The following is a 13,946-nucleotide window of genomic DNA, read 5'->3' as shown; positions in this document are numbered from 1 at the left end:
ACCAACGTTCCACCCTTATTTTTCTTGCTGCCTGTGCAGGACCCTTCTGTGACGGTGTGGTGGTGTCCCCAGACTCTCAGCCATGTGTCATACCAATGAAACTGGCTTGTTTCTGAGCCTGTTTTGAATCAAGCTGGGGAAGGGCCCTTTGGTCTTATCTTATTTAGTATTTATCTCATCTATTTATTTATAAGTACTTTTCTGTTACTCCAAGCAGTGTCTGGTACTCAAAGGAGTATTTGGCTTTTGTGTATTTATTGACCCTGCATATTTGTATCAGCAAAATGGTCAAGCAGCCTAATAAGAGCATGTGGTAATTAGATATGAATTTCTCATCTTGCAAATATCACTTTTGCTATAATGGTCTCCTGAGAACTGACAGCAGCGGTTATTTTTCTGTTCTCATATATGTGATGAAATACCGAATAAATTAACACATGCAAGAATATGCTTTTTAGACATGAGTTCTATTTCCAGTTTTGAAGTGTCCTGAACAAAACTGGATTTCACCTGTAATATAATCTAGTGGTATGCATAAACTAAACAAATGGCAGTTTGACTGGTAGTACATTTTTTGTCATCGGCTGATCAATGTGATACTTTCTCTCCGAGAGAATAATTGTGACTGACATAACTAATAAATGGTGAAATGGGATCTGCTAAGGGAGTAGATTTAGTACACAGTAGACTGTGACTCTCTAAAACTTGCTGCCATTCTGTTCTCATGAAAGACATTTGACCACAGTGTCATTATGGAGATCAGGGTGTATAACTGGAATTTGACAAGACTGATGAAAAAAGGTGTATACTTTATATCATGGCTCTTTTCAGCAGGACACACCTATGACTGTGTTTCTGTTTGCACAATTCTTTTCTCTTAAAAAATGAGACATACTTGCATGAACTATCTGTGCATACAGCTTCATTTTAACATATATATGGTAGGAACTGCAAACATTTAGGCCACTGTACCTATGCAGGGGCTGCTTTAGCTGAGCATATAAACCAGGCCAAGGTGAAGAGGTTTTTGATTGCTTTGATCATGGTGTGTAAGAGCTGGAACTGGAAGAATTTTGAATTCTTGAATTTGAATTTTGAATTCTTGAATTTGGGTATTTTCACATAAGAAACATAAACAGCTTCACTATAATGTGATCATTATTAAAGCAGAACAGAAAGCAAGATAGAGATATTTATAATTTAAATGTGCATTCTGGACAACATATGTATTATGTTTATATTCCAAACCAATTTAAGCAAAAATTGATTTAAGCCTCTCAGGGGAGAGGATCTGTTCCCCCCCCCCCCCGTTTAAAAACCACTTGTTCTACAGCCCAATCTTAAGGCACCATTACACTGCCAGGAGGAGTGTTCTGGCAATGTCAACCCCTTTATGGCTGTCAGAAATGTGACAGCACCAGCATGTGTGGCCTGGTCGCTGCTGCAAGTGGGAGCAACCAGGTCTGCATGGTGGCAGATGGCAGATGCCTGCCAGAACAGGTAAGCCCACAAAGGGGGCAGAGGAGGTGGGGCATGGGTGAAATGGGGCAGGCTGTAAATGGACCAGGGAGAGGGTGGATCAGGCATGGGAAGGGTGTGGGTTTGTGATTGGTCTCACTCATGGTATACCAGAGGTTTAAATGTTACATGAGTGCAAGGGGATGAAGCCTTGGAAAAGTGCCTCACATGCCACTACTTCAACATAATTTGGATTGTGCCACTTGTTCTTGATGTTCTGTTAGAGAATCTTCTCCTGCCCAATCTGGAGGGAACACCACAGATTGCAAATATTGCCACAGCAAACAGAACAGCTTCAAGTAACTTTATGAATTAGGACAGAGGGTCTTAGAACTAGTATTGTTAGTACCAGTCAACAATGGTAGTTGTAGCTAAAGAATTGCTTGCAATAATTTTTGCAGTTGGGTGTAGCAAACTGTTGGTCCATTCCAAAGGACATGCCACTGAGAGAGCCTAAATGTTTTGAATAGGGTTCTACCTATTGCTGTGCTGGAGCCATACGTTCATTTCAGGAGTATTGTGATAGTACAGTGGGTTTAGCATTGGGGTGCCCTTTTCTGCCACGTGGGTGAGCTTCACAGTAACAGAACTCTTTGAGTGCCTTGTGACCCATAGCCTTATGTTTCCAAATATACCTTGCCTTGCTCTTATGGTGCCTTTTCTGAATCTTCCTTTATCATTTTTCCACTCTAAGTAACTTTGGATCTACTGTATTTACTGCTTGCTCAGCAGCCAGTCACTGACATGCAGCAGCAGGTAGCTTCTGAGAAATGCTTGATGCTATTTAAAACAACTTTTTGTACTTATTATGCAGCTGTGTTCTTGTTTTAAAAATTCTTTAGACCCATTTCAGAAGTATCCCATTACCAGCATACTGTATGTCTTACTGAGAATATGGCTGTGTGATTATTTGAACCATCACTTTGACGAGAATACATTTGGAAGAGGCTGTATCTGTTCCTTTTTGCCTGTACTTACAAAACAAAAAGACTTCCTTGTATTGGGGAAACTCATATATTCTGTTCTAAATACACATTTCCATCATCATCAATTTATTTATTGCTTTATTAAACTGAGTGATCATTACTAGGTGCTGTTCAGAAATTTTAAAAAAAAGCTACCTGCAAGTTCTCATTATGAAAAAGGTGAGGCATGTAAAAGAAGTTGGAGGAAATGTGGAAACTTTGCACAGACTGGGGGACAGAGAAAGAAAAGAATCTAACAATAAAAGAATGACTCACGGAATAGGAAAGAAACAGCAACCAAAAAACCAAAAACAGTAGCTGCCCCCCCACCCCCCACTCACTTGACAGATTAGGGACCGGAGCAGTGGTGAAGAGCAGAAATAGTTGAAAAGCTGAATACAGTCTATTTTTAGTTTACAAATGTTGCTTCCAATGCTTTTTAGCTAGCAAATTGCAAATGCTTTTTTTATTTTGCAAATTCCTGCTGTCACACAAAGATTTCTGCAAATGGACTCTCATTAACACCTTCTGGGGGAATAGACCCAGAGCTAAAATTGACTCTCTCTCTCTCTCTCAATCTCAATCACACACCCCAAAACAGTTTGAATCACCATGTCATATGCAAATCAATATGGCAGAGGGCAATTTTAGCCTTTAGAAAAGCAGAGAGAGGTTGAAAGAGTGGAGCATGCTTTGAATGTATGTCTTCTGGTTATAACTGAAATGTGTTGAAAGAGCGGATCAACAAAAAAGTCAAAGAACTGTCAGAAAGCGGGAATACCTGTAAGAGAGAAATATGAGAGACGTTTTTCAAAATTTGTTAAAGTGAGATAAAGGCTGTTGGCAACCTTCAGTCTCGAAAGACTATGGTATCGCGCTCTGAATGGTGGTTCAGGAACAGCGTCTAGTGTGGCTGAAAAGGCCGATTCGGGAGTGACAATCCCTTCCACACTGGGAGCAAGTGCAGTCTGTCCCTGGTCTGTCTCCCTGGCTATGGGCCTTCCTTCTTTGCCTCTTTGCCTCAGCCTGTTGGCCAAGTGTCTCTTCAAACTGGGAAAGGCCATGCTGCACAGCCTGCCTCCAAGCGGGCCGCTCAGAGGCCAGGGTTTCCCACCTGTTGAGGTCCATCCCTAAGGCCTTCAGATCCCTCTTGCAGATGTCCTTGTATCGCAGCTGTGGTCTACCTGTAGGGTGCTTTCCTTGCACGAGTTCTCCATAGAGGAGATCCTTTGGGATCCGGCCCATAGGATGCCGGAGATAAAGGCAACCAAGTATTTAAAGCATTCCAGATATCAGGGACAACAAGAGGAAAAGTAAAGAGACAAAAAAAAAATAGCGCAAAGGAGCAGAGGCTTAATAAGGGGTTTTATGTTTGATGAATGTAAGAACTGAGGAAGAGAATAGACGGAAAGCCACCAAGATAGCTAAGAAGGAGCAAGATCCATGAAGAGACTTTAAGGTTAAAAACTTGATATGAGACTATAGAGGAAACCGGTGAGGCAAAACATATAGAGCTGGAAAGTGATTAAAGTGTGAATGAAGAGAGAAAAATTAAAATAGCAGAAGAGAGATAATAGCCGAGAGACAGGAAAACAGACACAACGTTAGCAGTAGCAAATGGGAGATGGAATGAGGTTGCAATCACATGCACCACTTATCTGCAACTAAGCCCCGTAGAACACGGTGGCACTAACGTCTGAGTAAGTGTGCATCAGATTGCGCTGTTGGGGTCTGAATAAGAATTTGAAATAGAGCCAGTAGATAAAGAAGGGTGGATTTTGGAAATGTTATAGAGTGTGATCGGACAAAGAAAAGGAGGGATGGAAGGTAACCCAAACTCTTAACCAGTGGTTTAGCTAGAGGGGGTGTAAAGCACTAAGTTTTGCAGCACCTGAATGGGCTGTGCAAGTGGTCCATCCCCCTGCCCCCCTCCTTCATAGCCATTCCAGGCAGGGGAAGCAAAACAGAGGCTAATACCTGGAATGGCTCCGAAGGGGAGGGGTTGCTTGCATGGCCCATTCAAGCACCTGCAAAACTTAGTGCTTTGCAACCCCTCTAGCTATGCCACTGCTCTTAACTCCTTGAGAAGACTGAAGAGAGATGTTATCGAATGGAAAACAAAGAAAAGGCAAAAGTGAAGACTTTTGCAACACAATCAATGATGTGTTCTGTATATTATGTTTGAAATAGTGATCTGACATTCAGGTAGTTGTAGCAGAAAGACAAGTGGAAATACTGGTAAGAAGAGAAGAAAGGGCACAGAACGTTACCGTAGATCTGGATATCATTAGCAGAAGACAGAAACCAAATGAAAAGAAATTGCAAAGGAGAATCATACAGAGCAAAGAGAAGGAGGCTAAGAAATAGTGACTGAAAGAGGAAAGAGAGAAGACAAAGAGCCACTGACAAAGATTTAAAAGAACAATGTATGAGATAGAAGTGAAACCAAGGAAGAATAGTACTAACAGAGCAATCCTACATGTGCCCTCAGAAGTATCCCACTGTGTTCAATGGAGCTTACACTCTGGTAAGTGTGTATATAGGATTGCAGTCTAAGTGCCTTAAAATGATGAGAACTAAGAGGCAGAGAATGATCAAGTGTAGCAAAAGCTGGTGAAGGAAATAAGAGTCCTTGTAATTATAGAAGTCCATGAGAGATTTTGCTCAGAGTGCTCTCAGCAGTCAGACTGCAGAGGACCAAAAGAATTATGAGAAAGGAAAGTGAGACACTGAGAACAGATGAACCACTCAAGTGCTTTGGAAATGAAAGCAAGAGGAGACCAGGGCAGTAGTTGGAGAGGAAGTCGTGATCCAAAATGGGTTACTGTTTGAGTCAATAGGAGTAAACTAATTTCTAACAGCCCAATCCTATGCATGTCTACTCAGAAGTAAGTTGACTGAGCATGCAATCTGAAATAGGCTGACCCAACCTTGTTGCAAAAGTGCCATATAGCACTTTTGCACCACTGATTGAGCAGGGAGGCTGGCCCAAGCCCCATGGGCAGGCAGAAACAGTAAGCCTATGGGGAGGGCAGGAGGTAGGCATTCCCGGGTGGGGGTGGGTGGGCTCGAAGGCAGGTGACAGGTGAGTGGAGGGGAAGCACTTGTGTTGGATCCTGACTCCGGTCCCAGGTGGCCCAGAGTAGCTCTGGGCTGCTCGGATTTGCGCCACCTCTTGAGTGGCACAGATCTGAGTAGCCCCATTGGTGCTGCTGCGGCTTTACTTGGGGTGAGGGGAATTGATTCCCCTTGCCCCTGGCTGAGCTGCAACTGTCCCCAATCCCACTCTGGATATGGGGCAGGCCAGTTGGCCTCCCCTTTCCAGCGCGGGATAGGATTGGGCTGTGAGTCCAGTTGAATATATTCCCAGATTAGTGTGTATAGGATTTCAGCCTTAGGCTGCAATTCATACGAACCTGGGAGTAGGCCTCATTGAATGCAGTAGAATCCTCATAGGGATTGCACTGTAAATGTAATTTACTGGCATGAGGACTAGAAACACATTCCTTTCCCAAGTCAAACTAGGAGTAGATACTGTAATGGAAACCAAATTCTGCAATTATACTACAGCCTTTTTTTCTTGAGAGAGATTTTGTGATCTTGAGAGAGATTATGTGATATGAGAATCTATACCTGTTGAATATCTCCATCACACATAGCTTAAAATGTAATAGGGAGACATTCAACAGGTGTAGATGCTCATATCACCACACTACTATGCTGAGAAAGTGTACCTGTTCAATTTTTTTTGTCTTCCATGAAGCTCTTAAAGGCATAGAGCCTCTGCCAGGGCAATAATAAACTAATGTTTTTGCCTAGAATTAACACTGAGCCAAAAATGTTTAATGCATTATTATGTTGTTATAATAAACCAGACGTTTGGCACTTACTATACAATTTGATTTGTAAATCTGAACATGCGTCATTGTTTCAGCTGTACTGGAATGGAACAACTTTGGCATGCCCTTCAACATCTGTCAGAAGAAAATAAGCACACTGCTTTTCCATTAAGTGAACCGACCATTCATAGCATGGTCGTGACCGAGCCAAGTGAGAAAACCTCTTCCATGGGGTCTGGCAGTAAGCCTCATTAAATCATTTTTTGGCATACTAACTCCTAAAATATACATTTCCCCTACAAACATGCATTACAAACCAGCAAACAATGTTTTTGCATTTAGATGCAAAAAGTCATGTCTGTAGACTTCTTCCACCAAACATCTCACTTTCAAAATATTACTTTTTAAATGTTAAAAATCCACCATATCCTGGCATTGTTGCCTCTTAGTTTGGAACTTGATCAAAGAGACATTTTTATGCCATCCAAAAAGGTCTACTGAGTGCTTAACTTACAGTAGGGGTTCTAATCTACTATCTACCATAGGTCTGGTATGGGTAAAACCCTGCTGATCTCCTCGCAGTGAAAGGAGGGGCTGTAAGTGATAGAGGACATGCATTGCATATAGAAAGTTCTGAATTCAGTTCCTGCAACCACTGGGTAGGGCTTGGGAAGACCACTGTTTCAAATCCCAGAGGACTCATGTAGACTTCTGATCTTGATGCAGTGGCATAGCTCCATAGGCCCTCAGTTTGACTGTACTTGTCATAAGAGGCGACTAAACAGCCACCGGGTAGATGGGACTCGTCAGCCTGGGAAGGCAGCTCATCTGAGAGAAGGAAAACTCTGATCCCAAACCTCCACTGCCTTGTGGCTACATCCAGTTATGGAAAAGGCTTCAGGAGTCAACCTCGAGGCAAAATCCAGAGCCGGAGTCCCTGAGGCAGTTCATGGCTGAACACAGTCACGTTCTGGCAACTCCTGCGACGCCGCTGGAACCAACTGTATTGGCCTCTGCCTTTCCATTGGACCATTTCAGCGATGTGGAGAGGGGGGATTTGCTGCATGGGTAACAGCCTATCCTCCATACCTACTTTACCCAGGCTTCGCACACTGGAGAGGACACTCTATTCCAGAACCACTATTCAGAGCGCGAAACCATAGTCTTCCGAGACTGAAGGATGCCAACAACAATAGCTCCATAGTGCTGCACAGTACCATGTGGTCTTCATTTCTCCCCTGAGGGTGGCACAGGTCCTCCTGCCCCCCCCCCCAGTGATTTGGCTCAAGAAGCCTTTGGTCACTGGCTGCAGGGGTGGTGGGCTTACTGCCCCCTTGACCGACCCCTCCACAACAGTAATTTACTTGGAGAAAGCAGGTAGTGCAGCTCGTGATTGTGAAAAGACAGGTTGCAGCTTCCTCCTGTATTATAGCCATTCCCAGTGCAGTCGCCCTCAGAGTGATGCTGCCCTTCAGAAGAAGTGGGTGGCATTGCTCCAAGGCGTGGCAGTTTCTCCTTCCTGCGGCACCCGCAATAATGCTTGAAGTGAAGCTAGCTATGACCCGAGAGTTCTGGAGATGATTGCAGTGATGTCATAATGTCACCACAACTACTTCCAGGGCATCTGGGTGGGGGGTTGCATCTGGGGGTGTGTGTGACCCAAGGGCAGGGCCTTTGAGAGGAATTTTATCAGGGGGTACAGAGTTTCTTTTGGGCCCCTTTGCAAAGGGGGAGGGGTGATGGGTAAGCAGAATGGGGCGGGGGGGCAAAACAGTGTGTGGGAGAGGGTAGAGATGGCTGGAAAAGTCTTTGGAGCCCAGGTTTACACAACCATATGGCTTCAGCAGCTAGATTCAGTAACATGGAAAACCAAACACACACCTAAGTCTCTCTAAAATCTTTTAAATATAGAAAATCATGAAGAAAATTAGCATCATCATATTTAGGCTCACACTCAAATGGAAACTGTCCTGTGAGTACCAAAACTTGCTTCTGCAGCAGTTGTAGTCTTGCAGCTGCGTCCCTGAGCTTCCATGTGTTCCTTCATGGTAAGCAGATCCACAAGTCAAAGAGCTACTACAGCAGTATAGCTTCCTCCCAGACCTGACACTGTGTTAAGGAGTGTCATGTATGCATTCCTTGGCCCAGCATATATAACTTGCCAATAGCTGCAGTAGCTGCAGGCACATGCTAATGGTAGTGTCCCCAGCATCCCCTGATGGCAAAAAGTCTGAGTAGATAGGAAATGTAAGATCCCAAAGTTCTGGGCCACCTTCTTTGGCTCCTGAACTCCCTTTTAAACCCTGGGCCCAGGTAAAAATTACCCCCTTTACCCCCCTCTCCTAGGCCCTGCCTGAGGGGGCAAACCCCAGCTACACCACTGCCTTGATGGGCCAATTGTCTGTCAAAGCAGTTTCATATGGTCTTAACCATGGTTAAAAGCACGCTTGTAGATGGTGATCTGACATTCAGGAAGATGTAACAGTAAGACGTGGAAATACTGGTAAGAAGAAAGAGTATAGAAGGTTAGAGCTGGATATCACTAACACAAGAGAAAAATTGTGAAAAAAGAAAAAGTTCACACCCTAAGGGAGAAACATACAGAGCGAAGAGAAGGAGGCTGAAAAATCCAGACTGAAAGTGGAAACAGAGAAGACAAAGAGCCACTGACAGAGACTCTGAAAGAATAAGAGCAAAATCCTAACCCCTTATGTCAGTGCTTTCCAGCACTGGCATAACAGTGCCAATGGGACGTGCTGCATCTTGCAGTTGGGTGTCACTCACGGAGGCCTCCTCAAAGTATGGGAATGTTTGTTCCCTTGCCTCAGAGCTTCATTGCCCTTATGTTGGTGCTGGAAAGCACCGACATAAGGGGTTAGGATTGTGCCCTAAGCGTATGAGATGCTGCTCTGCCTTTGAGACCATGGAAGAAAAAGCTATACCATGGTTAGTGTAGTGTATGTAGTGGGTAAGAGAAGGGAGCATGGAATTTCCTAGGAAGAGGTCAGGAGGGTGCAGGAGCAGAACTACAACATGCTCTTGAACTGTGGTTAAGAACTTGGCGGTGCCAACTTGCATCAGACCATGGTGAGAACCCAAAATATACCTTGTCTCCTAAAAAGGTAATGTTGAAGGGCTTATGATGTATGCTTTGGGCATGAGATCCTACAAAACTAGCAGAAGTAACTATTCCATCTTTCAATCTCAGGGTTGCACATTGAAAAAATTCAGGTGATACAGTTAACCTGAGAGTGTATCACTTCAGAATGCAGGTGGGGACCCCATGTTTGATGTCCTGTGGGCAGAGTCACTGTGTTTGCATCAGTCGTACACTGCCTGGAACTATAGACTTTGATGCTGCCACCCCTGTGCCCCCTTCTGTTTCTAGGGTTCTGCAACCCAGTGGCATAGCTAGAGTACTAAGCAAAGCACTAAGTCTTGCAGGGAGCCTCAATGTAGTGTGCAAGGGGCCCCTCCCCTTCCCCTTCAGAGCCATTCCAGACAGGGGGAGCACAACAGAGGCATTTGCTCCTCCACCTAGAATGACTCTGAAGGAGAGGGGGAGAGGCCCCTTGCATGCTGCAGTGAGGCTCCCTATAAGATTTAGGACCCAAATCCTAACCAACCTCACAGCACAGACATAGCTATACCAATGAGGCATGTGCTGCATCCTGCAGTTGGGGGGGCAGTCATGGAGGCCTCCTCAAGGCAAGCAAGTGTTTGTTCCCTTACCTCAGAGCTGCATTGCCCTTACCTGGGTGCTGGAAAGTTGATTAGGATTCAGTCCTTAGTACTTTGCACCCCCTTTAGCTAAACCACTGCCACAATCTACAGCTTGACTGCTGCTTTGGGCATCTCTACCACAGATTGGTTGTTGGTAACATGGAAGGTTTTGAGCAGAAATGGTCATTAAAATGGATTTTGAAATGAGAGTTTTAAAAACTGAAACTAGAATTGAAAGCGTAAATGAAACATTAATCCAGTGCTCCTTCTTCCTATTAGGACTTACCCATTTGATAATGAAAAATTTATAAGTAATGGCTGAGTTTTGCCCGTTTGGGAGATATGTCACCCCCAGCTCCCCTTTCAGTGCTGTGATAAATGCCCTTCACATGCTAATGATCTATAGCTGGTTATTATTTAATATGAATTACAGCAATTTTGCTTGACTGTCAAGGCGCTGGGAGAGCGTAGATATCTGATAGCAGGCGATGATGGATGTAGTCCTTAAGTCCTTATTTCAGTCTTTTTCACAGTCCACCAGTCAAAGGATGTACTTTGGCAGCAGACATTTGGAACCGTTCCTTCTCTTGCCACTTTGTCCATAACCCTCTGTGCCTGTGGCTGTTTACAGCATGAGAAAGACGACCAAAAATTGTTGCCACTGTGAAAATCCCTGATTCTCCCGCCCCCAGTTTTGGACCCTTGTAACTCCCCAGAGGTTTCTGTGGTGCCTCAGCTTTGTAAAAGGGCAGCAGTCGTCCTGATGCAGCACCCGCTATGCTGAGATGCTGCCTTGTGCCCGAGCATCTTCAGCTTCCCGCTTGATCAGTAAGCACAGAAACTGGAATTTGAGCTGGCTCATTGGACTGCAAAGCCCACCCAGGATTGGGAGAGTCAGAAATTCCAGGTGATGCTCAAATAAGCAGGCCCCCCAGGCTTCATGCCCGCTGGCTCTAGTCAGACCGTGTCCCTTTTTTACATGTTGCCCAGATCCATTGTTGGAAGCGGCTGCTGTTCACTGTGCTTCATGTGTGAGTGAAGGGACCAGAATGCTGGAACAATGTGAGTAATTAGGGTTGGAATCATGCCCAGGTAGCTGCACCACTTAGTTTGCTTCATTTTCAGCTTGCCTTTTATCTTCTGTGCTGGCCTTGGCCTACCACCATCCCTTTCTACTCCTTCTGCTCATTGTGCAGCATTTTGTTTTACTTCTGTATACCTCTCCCCCTTTCCCCTGTTTGCTTGGTCAAATAAAGGTTTGTGTTCACTGAGAAGGGAGGAAGTTGCAGACATTTGTAGATGCTCCAACAAACTCTGACCCTCCTGTTAATATGCTAGTAGCCCTTCTCTCCCCATAGACAGAACCATCCACATGGCAAATGCTGTCCTCAGGGAGAGATGCTCCCCTTGATTGAAAATGCCCAATCGCTCTTTTGGTTTAGTCAAAATCCTTGTGGACAGCACTTGCCATTCAGTCAAATACTGTCCGTAAGTAAAGTGGGGGGGGGGGAGGACTAAGTAGCATGGTAGCAGTGGGGGAGCAGGGCTTGGTAGTTTGCTCACGTTGCTTCTCACCACCCATCCACTCTTCCCTGAGAGGTGCATATGAACAGGACTCCTGTTCTGAGCAAATTGTTGAGCTGTCATGAACTTTGTGCCTTCCCCATTCCTGTTTTCCAACTAGCGGTCCCCAGGTGCTGATTCTTCCTTTGTATGTTCTTTGCAGAGCATGTGGTTCACACATGCATGCACACCATTCAGCATCATTTGTTCATTCGGCTCTTGAGGATATGTTAGCAGATTCCACCAAAAATAAGTGAGTTTGGAGTAACTGTATGAAAACTCTCTCTCTCTCTCTCTCTGAATCTGATGTGGCTCATTCACATATGCACATCATTAATTGCTGTTGCAGCAATCAAGCAATGACATGTGTGTGAGAAGCAGTTTATAGTCTGTTTATTGATCTCTGCAAAACCAACCAACCTTCCCAGTAAGTATTCTCAGCAAGATACCAGAGGAGGAGTTTCATGCCAAAGTGCTAATTGTAGCTCAGCAGGCAAGATTTTGGCTTAGAAAGGATGGTGACAGCAGTAATAGCCAAGCAGAATCTACTCTTGCTATTAGCACAACTTTGCTTCCCTCCGTGCTTTGAATAAATCAACAAGCAAGCCTTGCTACAGCCAGGAAAGCTCTAGACCAGTGGTTCCCAAACCGTGGATCAGGACCCACCAGTGGATCATGACCCAATTTTTGGTGGGGTTGCAAAAATGACAAGCTAATACCTGACAAAGAAAGTTTATTGAGCCCTATGGAAGCCAAAATGGAGCATTACGTGTATGTTTTGTCATGAGTAGGTGAATTTGCCTCGGCTCTTCTTGAAAGCCTGGTGAAGGGGAATGTAAGCCTACCAGTATGGTTCTTATCCTATGAATGTGGAGCTCAACAAATGTCCCAGAAGGTGGTTCTCCCCCCTTCTCCCCCTTTTTCCCCCCATGGTGAAAAAGATGGTGAAAAAGCCTCTGTTTTTGAGGCTTGATCAAGTGGTACTTATTTTTAGTCTCATAAAACTAGGTGGGTGCCAATAGAGTGTTGTTTTTAAAAGTCACAGTTCTAAAGCGTTTGGGACCAGTGGTTCCCTAACTTTTTAGCACCATAAGAAGAACCCCACTGGATCAGGCCAATGGCCCATCTAGGCCAGCTTCCTGTATCGCACAGTGGCCCACCAAATGCCTCAGGGAGCACAGATACAACAGAGACAACAGATACAACCTGCGTCCCGGTGCCCTCCCCTGCATCTGGCAATCCGAGGCAGCCTGCCTCGAAAACCAAGAGCTTGGACATACCTACTATGACTTGTAATCTGTAATGAACTCTTCCTCCAGAAATTTGTCCAATCCCCTCTTAAAGGCATTCAGGCAAGATGCCGTCATTACTTCCTGTGGCAAAGAGTTCCACAAACTAATTACACGCTGTGTAAAGAAATATTTTCTTCTGTCTGTCCCAACTCTCCCAACACTCAACTTTCTTGGATGTCCCCTGGTTCTGGTGTTATGTGAGAGGGCAAAGAGCGTCTATCTATCCACTCTGTCCACCCCCTGCATGATTTTGTATGTCTCAATCATGTCCCCCCTCAGTACCTCTTTTCTAGACTGAAGAGGCCCAAACGTTGTAGCCTTTCCTCATAGGGAAGGTGCCCCAGCCCAGTGCCCCACCAGGACCCACTTTTTAAAATGACACTGTACCAAGACCCATCTAAGTTTACCAGACCTTAAAAAAAATCTAGAAAGAAATATTTATTTAGAAATAATAACCAGAAAAAGACCCTCAAACATTGTTCTCCCTATACACAAGCCTGCAAATGCCAGGAGCTTAGCTCTCTGCAGGGTAATTAGCAGCTAAAATGTCTGATTTTTTAATAGCCTCAGGGCTTGAAGTAATTGGTTTTCTGATTTTTCCATCACCCTTTGAAGACCCACCAGTCCACCTCAATAACTGTTGTCAGTAACTTTGTATCCCCACAGTTGTCCTTTCAATTGTTTGATTATTTTGTTCATGTTTTCAGTTATTGCACTGTTAGTAATATCTTTAATCATTATAATTAAGGACTGCTGTGGGTGGTTTGGAAAGATGGCTCAGACATTAAAAAAAATTATAGATCCAGTAATATTTAATTGATTGATGGAACATATTGTAAGGATAGCAAGCATAATTTTGATCTTCACATTACTGGGCTGTCCTCCCTCCAGTGTCCTGACTCTTTGTAGTTAAACATGTACCAGTAAATGAGTTCCGCCCAGCTGTGCTGATTAGGTGACTTTGGCAATGTCTGTCTTCCATCACTGGGGGATGCCTTTCAAGCCTGGGTATGTCTTCAGCTCTAACAAACTGGCAATCCTCCTTT

The 13,946-nt window shown here is 44.4% G+C and overlaps 1 protein-coding gene across 1 annotated transcript in view; it reads left to right on the top strand.

The window, feature by feature from the left end:
- The window catches only part of GALNT16 (polypeptide N-acetylgalactosaminyltransferase 16), a 178,870-nt gene that overhangs the window by 45,096 nt on the left and 119,828 nt on the right, over positions 1 to 13,946 (top strand). The gene's annotated exons all lie outside the window — the stretch shown is intronic.

Source organism: Tiliqua scincoides, chromosome 1 (assembly GCF_035046505.1).
Source record: "Tiliqua scincoides isolate rTilSci1 chromosome 1, rTilSci1.hap2, whole genome shotgun sequence".
NCBI classification, from domain to species: domain Eukaryota; kingdom Metazoa; phylum Chordata; class Lepidosauria; order Squamata; family Scincidae; genus Tiliqua; species Tiliqua scincoides.
Note: the sequence above shows the minus strand (reverse complement) of the source record. Positions and strands in the feature narration are given on the sequence as shown.